Genomic DNA, 18,586 nt, shown 5'->3' with positions numbered 1-18,586 from the left:
CCCATTTGAGGCTTCACACTTTGCTTTCCACTGTTATTTTACATTTCATTATCTCAGTGTTTCAGATGAAAATAGTCCTACTCCAACAAATTACTGGAAGTGTGTTTTTCCTCTGTTGCAAACAGATTGTTTCCCTGCTCTTCCCCAGCATTCAGCGCACCGCGGCAGCAACACGGCTTTCATTAGGTGGACCAGGAGTGCTCTGAATCCTCTGTAATGGTTTCCTCCTCAGATGCTGGGATTGATGTGATGGCAATTTCTGTGAGTTCTGTTACCTGTCCTAACACAAAATGCATACATATGTGGCTACACCCACACACCGCTTTTCACTGTCTGCTTCCAAGCTGATGTGGAAGCTGTAGGGAAAAGATGAATGTTATTTGCCAGCTAGGTCTACTAATTACAGGGCGTGTTGTTTGGAGGAAAAAAAATTGTTTTCACTTGCAGTCTTTCCAATCTGATTTGAATTAGGAGACACTCAGGATTAGAAAGTGTTTTCTCATTAGAATAAATGTCACAGATTTAAAAACCTCTTCATTTAAATTCTTCCTAATGTTCTTTGGCTTGAGCAAGTGAGCTCTTAATGTCCATTTTAATTAAAGCATTTCGATGGGATTTCAGCAGTGCACCTAATGACAGCAGGTCTCTGAGAAGTGGACATGGTCCAACTAAGAAGGGGAACTCCGGGGTGGGAACTTCAGCAGAAGCTGTCCCTTTTATTTTTTTTGCTTTTTAGGGAAAAGTGCTAGAGGAAACACAAATTAAGATCTGCCTAGAAAAATGATCCCAAACTTACAGCGGGCAGAAATACCGTATGGTTTGGGAGGTGCTGGCTGGGGGTGCTGGGTTTTGCAGAGGGATTGATCTACTTTTCCCCAAGCCGCTATGAATTTTTCTCTTTTTGCTGCTGTACTGGTTTGCAAGTCATCAGCACAGGCTCTGGCAGCTGAGCAGGATCGCTGGCCGCAGGCTTTAGCACCCTGTCTCTGCTGACAGATTCCTCCTCTCCCCCACCCACTGCCCCCCCAGATTTCTCATTTCAGGTAAAAGTTTGGTCCTTCCCCCATCTCCCCAGCCAGCACCCACGACGCTGGATCCATATACCCACAGGAACCGCAAGTGAGAAGGACCTTGTTATCTTTCTTGGGAAAGAAACCCTTTGAGATGCCGGGGGATTTGGATGAGGGCTGCTGGGCAAGTGTCTGGCAGCTACAGGAGGGCCATACATAAAGTGCTGGAAAATAAAGCACCGTCGAAGCACATTCGCATTCCTTTCCTAGAGCATGGAAATGGCAGAGGGAAGCGCACTGATGGGGAATCAGGTTATCCAGCCCCTCGATGCTCTTCTTTTCCAGCTACTGCCTGGACAGCACCAGTGCCCCCACTTCTCCCTTTCCCCCAGGACGGAGGGCAGAAGCTCCGCCGCGTGGCTGCCGCCCCGAGTGGATCCAAGGGCAGGAGAAGGACCTGAAGGCCAAGAGCTGGCAGACGGTGAGAGCAGCATGGGGCCAGTGTTTCTCCATAGTCAGCGTACGTGTTGAAAGAGAAACAAACTGTAGGGTCAGATCTCACTGATGGAATTCAGACAGCTCTGGTAATGTCAGAAACTCAGCCTGGGTTCACACCAGTAGTGTCTGACTCCCTCTCTCCCTCCTTGAGTGATGAATAAATCTGGAGACAGTTAATAATGAAAGACTATTAAGATAAGATTTAGTCTTTATTGTTCTCGTGCTTCCATCATTTGTCGGGTACTCAAACCAAACAGAGGAAATGTCGATCTGGGAAACGCTGCTAATACCCATCTGGGAGCAGATTTATTGGTGCTTGTGCCCAGGCGCCATCCAAGGGAGCAGGAGGAGTGCTACCTGGGCAGGTGTTGGCCATGTGTCACTAGCATTTCTGCTCCCTTCCCTCAGGACAATCATTTAAAGCAGTCACCTTCACTTGATAGCTCATAAATAGTATCACTATTGGAGCCGGGCAGCGTTTCTGGGCCAAAAAGCACCTTGACAGACAATGTGTTGTTTTCAGGAAGAAAATGTAGTCGGCTTGATTGTTTAACCTCCAGAATTCCTGCAAAGCAGTTAATTTTGAGTGACCCTTGGAAATAATATTTTTTATTTGCTTCTCCCTCCCCATCATGTTAATTGTTTATCTTTCTTTTTAGAGAGAATCCTGTTTGTGCTCTCTCACATTCGCAGCTTATGAGCTGCTGCGTATGCTCGTGAGGTGGAGCGAGTGCTTAAGAGCATCTCTTTCATTTCCTCACTTTGACAGCAGTGAGAAAACATATGAAAATAAGAAGAGGTTTTGTTTTCAGACCTCTTCGGCTGCATGTAGCATGCAGTTCCTGGAAGAAAAGGCACTTGGATATAAACAGTATATACATGGGAACAAAAAAAAATAATGGCAGTATTAATTTCCCATTGTGCGAGTGTTGTGCACTCATGGCAGCAGCAGTGTGCAGGAGACTGATGTGAAATGTGCAGCCCCTCCCCAAGACAACAGTTATATGGATTCAGCATGGCCACATTAGAGACATCTGCTTTTTCAGATTGGGTTCACTGATTTTTTTCTCTTTTAACGTGAAATCGGAGGACCCCCGGCTCCCCTCCTCCAACATCCTTTTATTGCTTTTGGACTGATTTTGAGATGGGACGGAAAAAGAAATCTGCCAGCGGTAAGTTCCAAGGTCAGCACTGCTCACCCATCTCTGTCATCCCACTGAGCTTGTAAATTGGTGTTAACACCCCCTGGAAAAAATGACAAATATAAAAAGAGAACCTTGCTCATACCCATTACAGGGGCAGCCACTGCGGAGCGTGAGTCCGGCAGGACTGCAAGTGCAGGCAAAATCCAAAGCCCGTCCAACGCTGCTCAGTCCAGCTGTGGTCCCCAGCCCCTGACAGCATCCCACCCATCTCCCAGAGCAAGCAGGAGAGAGCTGCCTTTTTAGGCAACTTATTTTCTTTAAATATCGTAAAGCAGCTACATATTTTTTGTTCCTCTACTATTAGAAATCCACTTTTGCAAAATGATCTTTTTTGGGGGTTTGTTCTTTAAATAGCTGCTTATAACACAGCCTCATGGTGTGGAAAGCGCAAATAACTTAGGAGCCTTTGAGATGCACCCCCCGCCCCCTCCACTACAATTGTCTTTAGTGGGATTCATAAAATCTATTATTGTTGCCACAGATTGGCCACAGTGTGACTTTGGAGAAAATTCTTTCTGTGTTGACACTGTTGCTTCATTGTTATTCTTTCTGTACCGGTGGAACAAAATGAAAAATTCATTAAAAACAGAGAAAAAAAAGGGAAAGAAAGAAAACCACCGGCATTTCTCTATCTCCCAGCACAAAAATCAAATGTAGAAGACTGAAATCAGGGTGATGGGGAGAGAGGGGTGAGAGGGTTAAATGTCTGAAGGGTTCATAGCCACGCAGTGTCCTGGACAAACACGCCGAACAAAAGGACCTGTCACGTCCTTTACAGGGCACCGCTACCGAATTAGGAGTCAGAGAAGGGTCTCACAGAGGACTCGCTTTCTTCAGGACGTTTCAGCAGGCAGCAACCCCTCGGAGGAGCTGTGCTGTGTCCCCAGGGAGCTCCCCAAGCAGTGTGCTCTGCCCGGGGCCCCTCTCTGAGCCTGGCAGGGCCCTGCACACGCTCCTCTCCAGCCGGGCTGGCACCCACCATCCCCACGTGGCCCCAAGTTCCCAAGGACATCGCTTCTAGTCCGGCCTGCCCCATTTTTCCAAGCTGGGTGGCAGGGGCAGGAGGTGGCAGGGAAAGAACAGGCCAAGGAAGTGTGGGAAACTGAGGCACGGACCGGCTCTGCTGGCAGTGAGACCCAGGACCAGCTCGCCCACCACACAGACTCTCATGGGCTCCCAGCAGCTGCTTTTGCAGCAATGGCGTTGGTAATCGGGGTCTCTGCAGGCAGCCGTGCACAGCCCCACGTTGTCTTCTTCTAGGGCCTGGCTGAATTTCACCATCTGCACTCTCAAGGACACCTTTCAAGGGCGGGAGGGACGGATCCTATCGCGTGGCACAGGCAGAGGAGTTGTGCCATGCCCTGGGGCCCTTCCTCGCCAGCGGGACCACAGCGAAGTTGCTGTGTCAGTCCTTCAGCCTTAGGACCAGCGCGTGACTTCTGCGCAGGGCGGACAGACCGAGGGACCTGGAACAGCAGATCCCCGGCTCCGCAGGTCGGAGGTCCCCCGGCCATGCTTTGCTGCCCACGCAAGGGGCAGAGGTGGGCAGGGGGCATCGTCCGTCGTTCCTTACGTGGGATCCCACCCCATTTACCTTGGGGCTGGGAAAGATTTTGACGTGTGTCCCACACCATCCTGGCATTCAAGTTGGGGCGTCGCAGACCGCGGGGGTGGCTTTGTAAAGCCGTGAAAGTCTGGCTGGACAGCTGTGCTCCGAGGAGGCGAGGGGTGGGTCGTGCTCTACCTGGAGGCCAGTTACAAGGGGCAGTACCTCCCCTCACAAAGGGAAAGACCCCTCGGTGGTCTCCTGGGACCTGTCCTAATAGCCCTAGCAATGACCTCAGGAGGGGACAAAACGCACCCTCAGGTTCGCAGATGATACCCAACATGCAGCCAACGTGCTCGAGGGCAGGGCTGCCACTGAGCAAGGGCTGCGTGGGCTGGTGGAACAGGCCACGGGGATCTCATGAAATCCAGCGAGGAAAAAGGCAAAGCCCTGCACGCAGGATGGGAAGTCCCCTTGCCCCGTACAGGTTGGGGACTGAGTGGCTGGCGAGCAGCTCTGCTGCAAAGGCCCTGGGGTGCACTGGGCAGCCAACAAACCTTGGGGAGCAGTGCACCCCCGCAGCGAGGTCGGCGACAGTGACCAGGCTGTATGGGCAGTGGATGGAGGGCGATGCCGGCTCCCCCTCTGTGGCACGTGCCAACCGCATCTGGAACGGCACGTGCAGTTGGGCCACCTCCGGGACAAGAAACGTGGTGCTAAACCGGAGCAAGCCCAGCAGCCTCCCAGAGGTTGGATGAGACCTCCAGGGCCTGAGCTCTCCTCAATCCTCTTCCCAAACCTGCTGCAGGTTTGCTCTGTAGCTGCAGCTTTTTATTCTCGTGACAGGTCTCAATCGCCATGATTACCACTATGTTACTTTTCCATCCCGTGAAGGGGACACCCCCAAAAACAACCATCTAAGTCTTTTAAAAAAATAAAAACGACAAACCAAAACATTTCCCAGGATCTCTGCTCAGGAGTGTCGCAGGGGAAGAATAATTCTTTTTGTGATCAAGAGACTTAACTTCAAAAGCATCCAAACTGCAGCTCTCTGTGGGGCACCTTTCTGTAGGGTTATTAATAAGAAATAATTGTTTTAAGTGCAGAAAAGCATGTGTACTTTCTATTCCCTTGCAAAACCCCTGCATCATTTGTCCTTAATGAATAATGAAAGATGCTTTTGTATTGCTTCCCACCCATAGACTTTGAAGTGATTGTTAAGCAATAATAAATAGGACTTTAAAGAAAATCAGGTTTTGATGAAAAGTTAATTCTGGACTAATATGAGAAGCACCTGCTTTTGCAGAAGTTTACAGGCGTTACTGGGGCTTTGGTGGGTGGAGAATTTTGGTCAAAAAGCTGAATTCCCCAACACTGGAAAAATACTGCTGAATTATTCTGCAATGCTATTGCATAGCTCCATAGACATTTACAACTCGGTGCCCCTTGATCCTCCTCCTTCTGGAAGGAAACCAGGCGACTGCCTTGCCCAGGATATGCACTGCGATGCTCTGAACCAGGACTGTGGTTCATTGTCTCCCCTCACCGTGAGGGGGTCATTTATCACGGGAAGAGAAACCCGAGGGGGAAATTGTTTTCCGAGGAGAGAGGGGAGGGAGCACAATATCCCATGACAGACTGGGGTACCTGGATTTCAGGGGAAAAGCCAATGTATTAAACTGGGAAGCTGATGAGGTTTTGCCTTTCAACCTGTCATTGGGAAGCCCACTCCGCGGGTGAAAAACTGAAGCTTGGAAGAGATACGTGCGAGTTGCCCTAGAAAAATTAATCTGAAGAATGGTTAATTCTTCACGTTTGGGTTGGTAGGTACCCAGAGATCTTGCCTCCAGCCCACAGTCGGTCAGGTCTGGATGTTGGCAAGAGAGTTCACCTTATTAAGGGGTCTCCTACTACTGAACCACCCAACCTTCAGAGGTATCTTCTGAGCACCTCATCGCTCCCACCAGCCTCAGCAGGAGCAAGCATTATGCTGGGTAGTTTTGTGTAACTCAGCACTGAAACGCCACCATACTTATGTTGGGATCAATGCAGAATACTTCAGAGGGGATTTGTCTCTGCCTTGATTGCCAATTAATCATCTGTGCTATGGCGCTATCCCAGAAACGCTGGAAGAGGAACATGCCGAAGCGTTGCAGCGAGCACGACTGTGATGGGTCGCTCGTGCAGGTGGGCTCTCGCTCTTCGGTACCGCGCTGCAGAGAGCCGTTGCATACAGTTATTTGTAGTAAACATCCCAGTGGCCTGAACGTGCTTCCCATGAGCTGGGACCACACCGTGCGCGAGCGTGCAACCCGCGTGCGCATCGTCAATTGATGCCGTGTACAGCCGTGGTTTTACGCATCTCTGCATGTGCCTGTCCCTCTGCTGCCAAGGCTTTTAGCGTGGACTTCCCACGCGTCTATTGAGTGATGAAATGCTGGACATTAGTTTTGGTGAGAAAACACCTGGCTCCTAAGAGGACTGGTTTCTGTGTGAGGAGCAATCAAACACGGAGTAGAGAAGCCAAGCTGAGAATCCGTCTGTTACAGAAAACACCTGGGGAGGAGCGGCTGAGCTGGAGTTTCAGCTCCGGACCCGGGAGCGGCTCCTGGCGCGCAGCCCCCGGGCCGGGTTCCCCGCTCCGGCTCCGGGCTCACCGGGGCGCTGGGCTGCGGGCGGACGGATGCGGTCTGCGGGCACGAACCTCGGCTGCGATTCAGGTGAACCCGGGTTAAACAACGAGCGAGCGGTGCTCGGGGAGCTCAGCGGGATCGCCTGGTATGCAGCTCCCGGAGGCGCCCGGGGTCGAGCTGCGGGACCGGGATCAGGACCGGGAGCGGGACCGGGACCAGCCGCCGCCGGACCCGCTGCCCGGAGCATCCCCGCCCAGCACCGCCCCGCCCCCCCGCGCTGGACTCTTCCACCGCGACGGCTGCAGAGCGGGAGGGGAGCCGGGGGGGTGCGGGGGGTAGCGGCGCTGCCCCGACCGAGGCCCGGCGGCGCGGCACGGCACGGCACAGCCCCGCAGGCCGGATCCGCTCGGGCGGCTCCGCGGCGGCACTGGGGGCGGTCAGCAGCTGCCGGCGTGGGCGCCGTGTCCCCTCTCCCAACCCCCCGTTTCCCCCCCCCCCCCCGGCGCGGCCCCGTGGTACGGTCGGCGGGAAGGAGCCGGAGCGGCGGGGCGGCGCGCAGCACTGGGCCGGCGGCTCCCGCGGGGCGAGGGCGGGCGGGGCTGGGGGGCGCCGCTGCTCCGCGCCTCGTCCCTCCGTCCTCACCGCTCCGTCCTCACCCTCCTCACCCTCCTCACCGCCGTCCTCCGGCGCCTTCCTGCTCGGTGAGTGCTTCTGCGCTTTCCTTCTTGGCGGCTCCCCCCCCCCCCCCCCCCACCCCCCCCCTCCTCCCCGGTCGGCAGCCCCGGGGCCGGCGGTGCCCCCGCAGCGAGCTGCCTCCGGCCGAGCCGCCGCTCCGCTCCGCGGGCTGCTCCTGCGGGACGGAGTGTGCTGTCCTGGGGCTCCGCTGGCTGCAAGCGAGTTACTGTCTTTTCATGGTGGTTTTGTTTTGGTTTTTTTTTTTTTTTTTCCCCCTTTAATCGTCTCCTTTACCCACTAATTTTCTTGTTGGTTGGGTTTTTTCTTTTTTTCCCTTTTTTTTTTCTTTTCCTTTTTTCATCCCCGATCCACGCTTCCCCCCTTTTAATGGCAAAGGGGAAAAACCTCGGAGATGCCGGCACCTGCGGGACGGGAAACTTTTCGCCTTTAAAAGTGGGTGCTGGGTGACATCCGTCCCCGCTGCTGCCGTGGGGCCGGGGTTTGACTCCGGGGCTGAGCCGCCCCCCCCCCCCCCCCCCAATCCCGCTCCTTGGGGCTGGGGCAGCCGGTCCCGGCGGGTCCCCCCGGTGCTCGGGACACTTGTAACGCCGGTCCCGGGCGGGGGCTGGGTCGCGGGGGATGTCCGCAAAGTGCCTGTAGCGATCGCGAGTTAACTCGCTGTGTCTGGTAGCGCAGGCGTGCTCGGCTCCCTCTGGAGAGGGTCCCGGGCGGGGGGTGCTGAGCCGCTCCGTGCCGGTGCCGCAGGGCGGGTGCTCAGGCCGGTGGCCGCTCCGTGCCGGTGGCCGCTCCGTGCCGGTGGCCGCTCCGTGCCGGTGGCCGCTCCGTGCCGGTGCCGCACCCGAGCAGCGCGGCTGGTGCCCTGGGAGCCAGCGGCTTCACGACGCGGTCCTCCGCCTGTGAGAAAGGGCGATTGCTGTCATCTGTCGCGGATACGTCCGGGTTGGTGATTTCCGTAAGTGAGGTGCGGTGTGAAACTCCAGCTCTTAGTCCCGGCTGCTGTCAGAGCGGGTTCGTTATGCGTGTGCCAAGCACCGAGTGCTGGCGGGGGCTTTGCACTTGGGAGGGTGCCCCTACGGCTGGTTTCTCTTACGGTGCGAGAGCCCAGACGGCTGAGACAGAAATCGCTCGCATGGAGAGCAGTGTGGCTGTGCACCTTCATTTTCCTGACTGTGCTGCCGAGTAGAATTCTCCGCTTTGTTTCTTGGCAGGGGAAGCCCTGGGCTGTGAGGATAAGCCGGGGAACGAGCTTGCGCTGGGCTGCGGGCTCCTGGGGCTTTCCCACCTTCCAGCAGCCGCTCGCTCTGTTGTCGGGTAGCTCTTCTGCTCGGGCTTTAGTGCAGACTGAAGTCGATAGCATCACGATTGACTTCAGCTTACTTTCGAGGCCAGAAAAAAAGACCCTCTTATTTGATATTGAGGAAGTGATTGTTGTCTTTCCCCTGCAAATAAATACCGTAAGGTAACTGATAGCCGGCGTTTGCCGGGCTGGTGAGGGAGCCGGTGTGGGCAGCGCGTGTCTGCCGCTGCCGGTGGTTTTCCCTGAGCTGGCAGGGCCAGCGCGAGCGTTCGGACTGGTATTTGCTGTGGACGTCGGCGCCCAGGCTGAGCGCGTTCTCTCTGGCTTTGAGCGACGCTGGCTGCCAGCTCAGACGAGCAGTGCCGCGGTGGAAGGTGTAGGCTGGGTTGCAGGACCTCTGGGTTGTCTCTGCTGTAAAGAGGAAGCCTGATCTCTTCTACAGGTGCTTCCCCTCTTGGCCGCCCTCTCTCAGTTGAGAAAGGCGGAGGTGGTGCTTTCTCTTGCATTTTGTCCTGTCCTTTATTCTGCAGTTTGTTCTGATTTGGGTTCTCTGCGTTATTTTCTCCTAAGGTAAAGGATAGGGAAGGAATTGTTTTCGAAGCAAAGCCGGCAACAGAGCTCCTGGATGAGGAGCCTGCGCTGACTTGGTGTGAAGGGAAGGACTGCCTTTTTCTGATCTTCACGGGTGACCGGGGAGGTAAGGAGCCTGCGTCGTGAGCGAAACCTCGGGTTAAACCACGGCAACGTGGCTCCGTAGCATCCTTCATGGGCTGCCCACTCTCGGTGACAACTTGTCACAAGGTTTATTGCTTACATTCCTGGAAATCTTCTTATGACTCTTGGTTTTGGTGTTGCGTTCGGCTTGGCTGCGTGTGATACCTTCCTTCGTGAGGTGCGTATGTTCAGACAGACACTCATTTAGTTTGCCGTGCCGTGCCCGTGAAGGATTGCCTGTATTTTACTTCTGTCAGGTTAATGTTGTAGATGGATTTCAGGGGAATGGCAAAGCAGAAGGTGGGTCTTTTAAGAACCGCTTTCTTTAGAAAAGGCAGATAATAGGCAGCGAGTTTTGGAAGGATGTTTTATTTAGGGATTGCAAAGAGAAGATTAAAGCTCTTGACAGAGAACAATTTATGTGGAATAAGTGATGGGACTTGATCATTCGGAAAAATAAGACTAACGTGCTCCCAGCACCAAGAGAGCTTTTGGCTCTCTTTGTTCCAAATTATTCAATAAAAGCAGTGGAGCTTCTTTTGATTTGAGTTCTTTATTGATGGCGGCATAAGGAGTTTTCAGATGTAGAAGTAAACTTGCATCTATTCAAAGAAAATGGCCTATGGATATAAAAATCTCGGATACCCTAGAGGTACTGCAGAGTTATCCGAGATGTTATTTACAGGTATTAGAGATAGCTGTGTCTGTCTTGAGGAGAATTGCAGCTTTTTCTTCCTTGCCCCCTCCCATTAAGTTCCTGTTTTGCCTGGCACAGGGTTGTGTTCCTGCGTTTGAAGAAGCACGAAGGCGTTGCTCGTGGAATTGTTGAAATGAAGAAGGTTTGTGGAGGGGAGAAGAAACAAGCAATTGAATTTTGGGCCCGAGTTTTGATTCCAAAACAAGTTGCTCGTTCTTTTCACAGCTTGAGGTTTGTGATGGAAAGGTTGAAAACAGGCAGCAAGAAAAACGTGCTAGAAAAACAAATCTGAAATAAGCTAAACATAGTGAAAGTCAGAATAAACTGTCATCAGAGAGTGTTTACAAACCTGCTGGAGAAAAGGGAGGGAGGAACTATTTGGATCAATAACAAGTTCTTTTTTTATAACTGTAGAGCTTTAATTATATCACTTAAAAAAATAATCCTAAATGTGTGCTTTTTATACCTGTGTTGGTAGCCGAGGCTAAATCTGCAGAATTCGTGGTGATCTGGGTAATCTGAATCAAGCTGAATAGCAAAGAGGCTCTTAGGAGAATCTGAAGCCCAGGAGGCATTTTTCAGACCTGAGTTGTGTCACTTTTTTTAGAGGCGCCTCAGGCGATTGCATTTTAAGAAGACAAAGCTTTTGTTTGCAAGCTGGCCTAGAAAAATGCCAGGGATGAATCCAAAGTAAAGGCTTTCAGAAGTTGTCATTTGTGATTAAGTTGATCTTGCTGTTGTGCACAAGAATGCTGCTGCCTTCCTCGGCGTGGTGCGAACTGTGTCTATTTTTATTCTTGCCACTGGTCCTAGCGTAGCTGTTCAATTCAAGTGAGTAATGTTACATGGTGGTTCTCACCTGAAAGTGTATATTTAATTACAAGGGCAGGTGTCTGCTGGCTCCATCTCTGATATAAAATTAATTCTATGTGCTTTATAAAAGGCAGAATTGAGGTGACACCAGGGCAGAGATTGGCTCAGAACTGGTGTTCTGCGGAATTAACATCTGCTTGTAAGTGTCTAGCTTTGCATTTAAGATGCTGGAACTATTAAACCAAGGCTTGTAACAGTGAGCAAAGACGGTTTGCTTTTGCGTGTCTTAAGAAATCCTCAGCTCGCATGGAGGCAAGAAGTATGCGTGCAAATAGTGACTCTAAAGCTTTTCTTGTGCCTTCTCATGTTTCTTGTGGCTTGAAACAACCAGAAATAGTGTCCTGCTGTTGCCAGGCTGTGGGCAAACAAGAGAAGCTACTTCGGTGGAGCCCGAGATGGGGATAGTGTGCAGGGTGTAACAGCTGATGCTGAAGCACGGATGCGGAAAAGTATATCGCCTGCAATCTATAGCTTCTGTAAGCTCCCACTGAGGCCCTTCTTGTTTAAGAAAGGTGAAATACTGGGAGTATCGTAATGACTTCCTTTTCTTAAATAAAGTGAGAACAGTTTTTGTCTTAAAATCTAGCCATCTTAAAGCAGCATCGGCCTTACGAACGGTGTCCAAAGCTGTATTGCCAGGGCAGGAGGGATCCCTGGAGTAACCTCACCTCCAGAGACCACTGCTTTCGGTGCCTGCCTTTGTTCTGGATAGCCGGGGAAGGCTACGAGGGAGGGCTGAGTCATCTTTTTGGGCTCTTGTATAACACTGTTTAACACAAACAATCCTGTTTGCTCTGCTTACTGAGGTCTCTTATATCTTCCAACGTGAAGAGACCCGGGAGTGGATGTACCCCCTCCATGGGGGACCTGATGAGCTGCTTCGGAGGTGGGTGGATCCTGCATTTGTCACTCTGGCACCTAATAATAATATTTTTTTGAAAAAAGCAAACTTTGAAAATATATTGAAACCAAATACTGACATAGAGCAAGGTGTGCCAAGGAGAAGCTCCCAAGACTTGGCCTTGCCTTTGCAGGTAAGGTCCCCCCATTGATTTAAGGGGTTCTGGCTTTTGCTTCTACCCTGATGCTGGAGCTGAACGGCAGGATGCTGGACTCGGTTTCGGTAGCACTTCTGCACCTGCAGCAGAGAATTTCCTTTACTGAACGTCCATTTGTAGACTTTGCCAGTAATGTTGCACCACTGTTCTTTTTTTTTTTTTTTTTTTTTGTTCCAAAAAGTCTGGTTTTAAAATAGAAAACATAATGCCAGGGTTAGTTTTTGTTGGGGGTTTTTTTTCCCCCCCTAAGAAACCAAGAGTGAGGTAAATAGCGTGGGCACCTCTGGGCTACGTCCACGTGAATTCAGTGATTCCCAGGTGAAGTCTGCAGCATCAGCTGAATGTGCTGTGTGGTCGTCCCGAACAATAGGCGCTGAAAAGTGGCGTAGCTTTATCTGATGCTTTTGCAAGCAGCTTATATTTCAACAAACGCAGCCACAGTGGGAATGAATGTGAACTCATCTTCTGATTGCTACTACAAGCAGAATAAGAACGGACAGGCTGAGTGTGTAAGCAAGAGCAATAATTGAGGCAGTGCAGTTCTGTCTCCTGCTGTGTCAGGATTAAGTGGCTCCCGCTGTGTCCCGCCTTCATTGGAGGGAGAACATCCCTCCACGCGGGGGGTCTGCCTGCCCGTGAAGGTACTTAAACATGGAAATAAGGGTGACGGTTTCTGCCAGAGGAGATGTTGTGGAAATGATGGCAATGGACACTTGTTCTGGGCGCTGGGAATTAGATCACCACTAGTGCTCATTGTAATACATGAATTTCGGAGTTCAGGACTAGACTGGCAAGGCGGACGGAAGAGGCGGTTGCAGATGCTCCCCGCCTAGGCTCTTGATGTCTTTATTAGTCTAATTCTCATACTTTCTTTCTGCCTTTAGCAAACTTTGTTTGGAAAACTGTCTTGGGAGCACTTGTGAGAGGAAATCCTTCCTTTAGAAGGACACAGGGAGCACCAGTTCTGTCAGCTGTCCTGCACAGGGAGAAAATACCTCTGCTTGGAGGTGGGAGGTCTGTTTGAACTTAAGCTGTGAATGAAGCCCACTGCCTGGGAGGAATAAGGATAATCTGGTGCTCCAACGAAGAGGTTTGGATCTCGACCACGTGTGGTGGCATGGGAGCAACTGCTTCTGTGGATATCGTATGACGGTCAACTGGCAGGCGATGCTGTCGCCGTTCATGTTGCCTCTTTCACCTCGCCTTGGCACGTTCTTCTCAGTTGCATCCTAGACTTGCCAGGACTTCAAGGTGACTCTCCTGGTCTGAGATATGGCCCCTGTGTAGAAGATCACAGGTGGCTGGTACTGGGCGTATGGTGTCCTTTAGGAGCACGGCTCCTTTTAGCCTCCAACATAACTGTGGGTTTTTTCTAGATAGATTTGAGAACCTCTGTGGTTGCTCTGGGACATAATATTGCAGAGCTGATGGTGCTGTGTGACCTGACTGAGCGTGTCCCTGCTGGAAGGGTGGTGGTGTGGTGGTTTGGCGGTTCAACAGCTCCTGGCTTCTGTTCCTGGAGCTGTGTCTGCTTGTAAAACATGTATTTGCTTGTGACTGTTGGTTCTGCAGCAGTGTGAGCACAGGTGATGGTGAGGAGAAACATCCAATGGTGAATTCCACTGGAAAGATGCCCTGTGAAGCTAAGGCTGTTGAACAGCTTCACGAGCACACGGGGAAGGACTCCTGCCACTGATACACATCAAAGGTGGGCTTTGTGGTTTTTTCCTCTTAATTAGGAGCGGAGCGCTTTCCTGCGGATGAGCTCCCCAGCCATTTGACTGCGGTATAAACACCACTTTCAGGGAGGGCACGTTAATAAGCCGGAGTTTGCTAATACCTCCTGTGAGCAGAACCACACCTCATGGCAGGAGAGAGGCAGGAAGGGCTTAGATGATTTTAATTAAAGTTGTTGTGAGGAAGAAATTAAATTTGGTCTCTTGCCCCCCTTGTATTATGAGGAGAGAGAGCTCAGCCTCTCTGAACTGAGCTATTAGCTGCCTCCTGTTTGCCTAGGAAAAAAAAAAGCAATTTCTTTGTCAGCTTTTACCTGGCTCCTGGGCCCTGGTTATTTGTTTATTTTCAGCAGCTCCCCGAATCACTTTGAAGGTGGGCTTAAACATTGAGCATCTCTTATGGCCCTTCATCTTTGCTCTGCCAGCAGTCATTACAAAAGGTATCTTAAATTACCTCTTTTTTTTCCCAAAATGAACAGGCTGCATATATGGTCCAGAGGAATAAAGTTCTTTCAGCCGAAGGATGGAGAAGCCTGTGTCTCTGCCCCTGTGCTTCACTCCTGGTTCTCCTGGACTGGCCTTCCAGCCCGGTCTGGAACGCACCAGGGGTCCCGGGAAAGCGAAAAACCAAAGTGCTCATTAATTTCAAGGCAAAAGCTACCAGTGCTCTGCTCTTGCTTAAAGCTGACCTGCTCTCTCCTTACTGCAACCGTGGGATCTTTCTCCTCCTTGCTGCTCCCTGGGAAGGGATGGAAGGGCTGCGCTGGATGATGATGCGCTGCCAGTGGGATGCAGCAGCGAAGCGATGCCCGGCACCGGCAGCTGCTGGCAGGGTAGTTCAGTATCACAGTGTTAGAGAAGCAGCTTTGACTCCCTTCCTTCCTTTCCCATTTGAGCACTGAGACCTGCGGGGGCTGGGATAAAATACCTCGCAACAGGAAAACATTTGCTCTATAAAACAGGCAGGAGAGAGCGGAGGGGGCTAATTCAGTGTAGAAAACCCCAGAAGCTATAGTTGGACAGGAAGCAAGATTCAATAAATTGTTGTGTAGCATGCTTCTGATGGCTACTTTATGTATGCAGATACTTGGGGTTTTTTCTTAGCACGTAAATGGTGACAGCTCAGACCGACCTTTTTCCTGGGTTAACCCAAAGGGAGTGCATTGCTGACTCGTTATTTAGATGCACGATCACCCTTGTTCCTGTAGATGTTCCAAAACACTGATGAGAGGAGCTGCTGCAGGGCTCAGGGTGCGGAGGGGGTTGCCCAAGTGACGGGTGCTAAGGCAATGGGTGCTGCAGCAGCCCGGGCACGGGGGAAGAGGCTGTGTGTGCGCTTGTGATACAGGCTGTCCTCTGCATTTGTTGCTTTTTTATCATTGCCTTCTGCAGTTCAATTTGCAGGCATTGTATCACCGTCCGATTTCTGTCTGCTTCTCGCCGATGATGTATGCCCGTTCAAATACGGATTTGCAAGAGGGGGAAGAACACAGTGCTCATGACCTCAGAATTAATCGATTTTTAGCTGTGTATGTAGCGTAAACATCTGTGTTTTATAGTTTGTGCATGGGACTCTGGTGCAGCAAGTCAAGGCTTTTACCCATTAAGTCACGGGAGTGATTTATAGCTTGCCCCGAGTCTTCACAGCTGGGTTGCCGATCTGTAGCACGTATGGGGAGTAAATAGTGTTTGGTTACACAAAGCCTTTTCTCTAGAACTCCCAAAACCAAGGATGAACTCCATGCTTCAACAGGCTGCTCAGGCTGAAAAGTTGCCGTGTCTTGGGGCAAAATGCAGTTGGACAAAGCAGCCCAGCAATGTCTTATAAATACAGACACTTTAATATTCCTTTCCTTGGTTGTAACAGAAGGGGAGTGTTACCGAGTGTCTCTGCAACCTGCAGTGATACAACTTTGTGCAATGATGGAAAACAGCCTTTAGATCCACTGAGTTTGAGAAAAGAAAGCGGTTTTGGAAGTCCATGCCCTCTGCCCACGCTGAACTGCTGTCCTTGTTTGTGAGGAACAGGCTGATGCTGATGAGGTGCTTGTGTCTGACTGCAGAGAGCGAGGACTTCTGCTTCTTGTGGCTCGTTTTTATATTTCCACCTAAGAACAGACTAAGTTGGGAATTTTTTTTCTTACCCTGAAGTTTATCAACTCTTTATTTCACCTCCAGAGCCTCACAGTCATGAGCGAGGGGAATCTTTAGCAAGTAGACCAAAGACTAGCTGATAAGAGATGTAGACTGATTAATTTACTTTATTCTTGTTTATTCCTTGAATTCTGTTTGGTTGAAGTTCTCTAGTAAGAATAAAGGAGAGCACGAAGTATTGATAAGGCTTCCCACCCTCTGGAGTCACCACTGTCCTGGTTCTTGTCCCCTCCCTGGGGAGAAAAAAAAAAAATCCATTTTTTAACAAATGTGAAAAATGTGGAGGACATGCTGGCTAATCTTTGACATATTTCCTTACAGTACGGTAGTATCTGGAGCTCTGTGCATACAGCTAGTGAGCAGTAGTTGTGGCTCTGGAGTTTATGCTCTAAATATATAAAAGGTAGGAGGGCAAGCGACTCAGCCTGACCTTGGGTTGTAGCAGAGCTGGGAATAAAGCCCGGCCTCCTTGCCCTCAGTCCGCATGCTTTGGATGCTAGTTATGCTGCTCGGTTGTCTCTCCTCCCCTAAAACCCGCCTGTAAAACCCCGACTTGCAGCCGAAGTAGTCGGGTGTCTTCCGCGCCTGAGCCCGGCCTTCTGCGCCTGAGCCCGGCCTTCCACGCCTGCAGCCTTCCCCTGGGATTCCCATTCCTCGGGGCTTAACCCTGCCACAGCTGATTTTCTTGCGGAGGGCTGGACTCTGGGAAATGCATGGCATGTGGTATTTAGCTCGGTGCAGGAGCATAGCAGCTGGTTTTTTTTTTTTTTTTTTTTTTTTTTTCAAGGCTTGATGTTGGCTCGCGAGGAGGGAACCCTCTGCCAGGCACCTTCCTTGCTCGGAACTTGGCAGATCTGGCCAGAGTGTCTTAATTTTGTTTAATATTGCTGCATCTACTTATTTTCCTACTTTTTTGTCTCTAAACTCTGGGATTCTTTTATGAACTACAGACACCAAGTGCATTAACTTGGGCTTTTAGTAGGTCATCTAGATGCTGCAGAAGCATGAAGCTTATTTAAAATAAAAACGTTGTTCGCACTGGTGTTGGGGTGATGTAGTTCTGGCCCGATTCGGCAGATCCTGTGCTCTGTTCTGCACTTGTGCCATGAACCATCGTGCAAAACTCCACAAGTCCCTGTGGGACAAACATCCATCCTTCAGGCTTCTGCCCAAAGTTACTGGTGCTTTCAGTTTTGGTAACAAAAGCTGTATCTTAAACAATCTTGAAAATGATCTGTTGAGATGTATAATTAAAAAAAAAAAAAAAGATGGACATGGTGATACTGAGTTCCAGTCTGAAGCCTGGTGCAGCATTCCTGTGTACAGCTGGCTTTTGTTCCTGCACGTTTCCAGGCTAAGCAGGTGGTGTTTAATTTTTTCACAATTAAAACAAAAAAATATCTCTGGAGTGTTATGTGAGGCTACTCACATCTGTGCACTCTATGTAGGTCAGATGTGTGTTTGCTTCTTTATGAAGACTAAACTTGACAGCATTTCCTTTCTGCAACCAAGGAGGGAGAATCACAAAATTCACTTTCTGGCTCCATAAGGAATGTCCTTAAGGGAAGACCCCAAAGGGGACGCGCGTGCAGGTGAAGTATGTTAGCTTTACCATGTGCTTCAGGTTTGCGACAACGAACTTTATTGATGAAAGATTTATTTAAGCTGCATATCCAGGGTTGATGGAGTGTCATATCAGATTAGCCTTACAGTTCAAAATGCTAAATGCTTCTATGCCATGCTTCCAGCAGATGCCTCTTGCTTCGCTCTGAATAAAAAGCCTGTTTCCTAATCTGAAGCCTGTGTTTCTACTGCTGTATTTATTAAAATGCAAATCGCTCTCCCTCCTCTTCCTTCCTCCCACCCCACCCAGCCAATCCTGTTCTGATATTTCTTGACCTGTTCTCAGGCTGTGGTGGAGGATAAAATGAGTTGAAAACCAACAAGCTGTCTTGCCCGGAAGCATGTTAGGTAGGAATCTGATCTAACACCCTTGAAAATGGTTGGAAGTCTCCCTTTTGTGTTGGTGGATGTGGCCTCAGGTCCATTTTCTTGTGGAAATGCTCTCCTAGGGTGAAATCAGTGGGGATCAAAGATATGGTTCCTACTAATCTTCCCACTTGAGCATCATCCTCTGATCTCCTTAGTTTGACTCCAGTCCATGGAGTACGTGACCTAAACCAATCTGGCTGGTTTCTACCTGTTGGGGAGTTTCTTTGTCTTCAGTCCTGAAGCTATGTGATAATTTAAGAACTTTGTTTCTCACAGAAGGAAGCTGCTAGCTTTGCAGAGGAAAAACTTGAAAACGTGACCCTGTGGGACCCTAAACATCCATTAAAAACAGATAAATAGAGGATCTCGGGTTTATTTTAAAGCTGAAGAGGGAACTGGCTCTGCTACCTGAATTTTTTCCTCAGCTAAGATGACCTCGTAAGCAACCACAATTGAAACAGCAGCAGTAGCTGAAGA

General features: G+C 50.4%; 1 protein-coding gene across 4 annotated transcripts in view; it reads left to right on the top strand.

Annotated features, from left to right (window-relative positions):
- The first annotated feature begins 7,452 nt into the window (after window positions 1–7,452).
- The window catches only part of RALY (RALY heterogeneous nuclear ribonucleoprotein), a 139,797-nt gene continuing 128,663 nt past the window's right edge, over window positions 7,453–18,586 (top strand). For all 4 annotated transcript variants that reach the window (XM_075768489.1, XM_075768486.1, XM_075768487.1 and 1 more), the window contains exon 1: window positions 7,453–7,593. The gene's annotated coding sequence lies outside the window, so the exon portion shown is untranslated. The remainder of the gene's footprint in view (window positions 7,594–18,586) is intronic.

The sequence above is a fragment of the Balearica regulorum genome, chromosome 16 (genome assembly GCF_011004875.1).
Source record: "Balearica regulorum gibbericeps isolate bBalReg1 chromosome 16, bBalReg1.pri, whole genome shotgun sequence".
Lineage (NCBI taxonomy): Eukaryota > Metazoa > Chordata > Aves > Gruiformes > Gruidae > Balearica > Balearica regulorum.
This window is presented reverse-complemented; position numbering and strand designations above follow the sequence as displayed.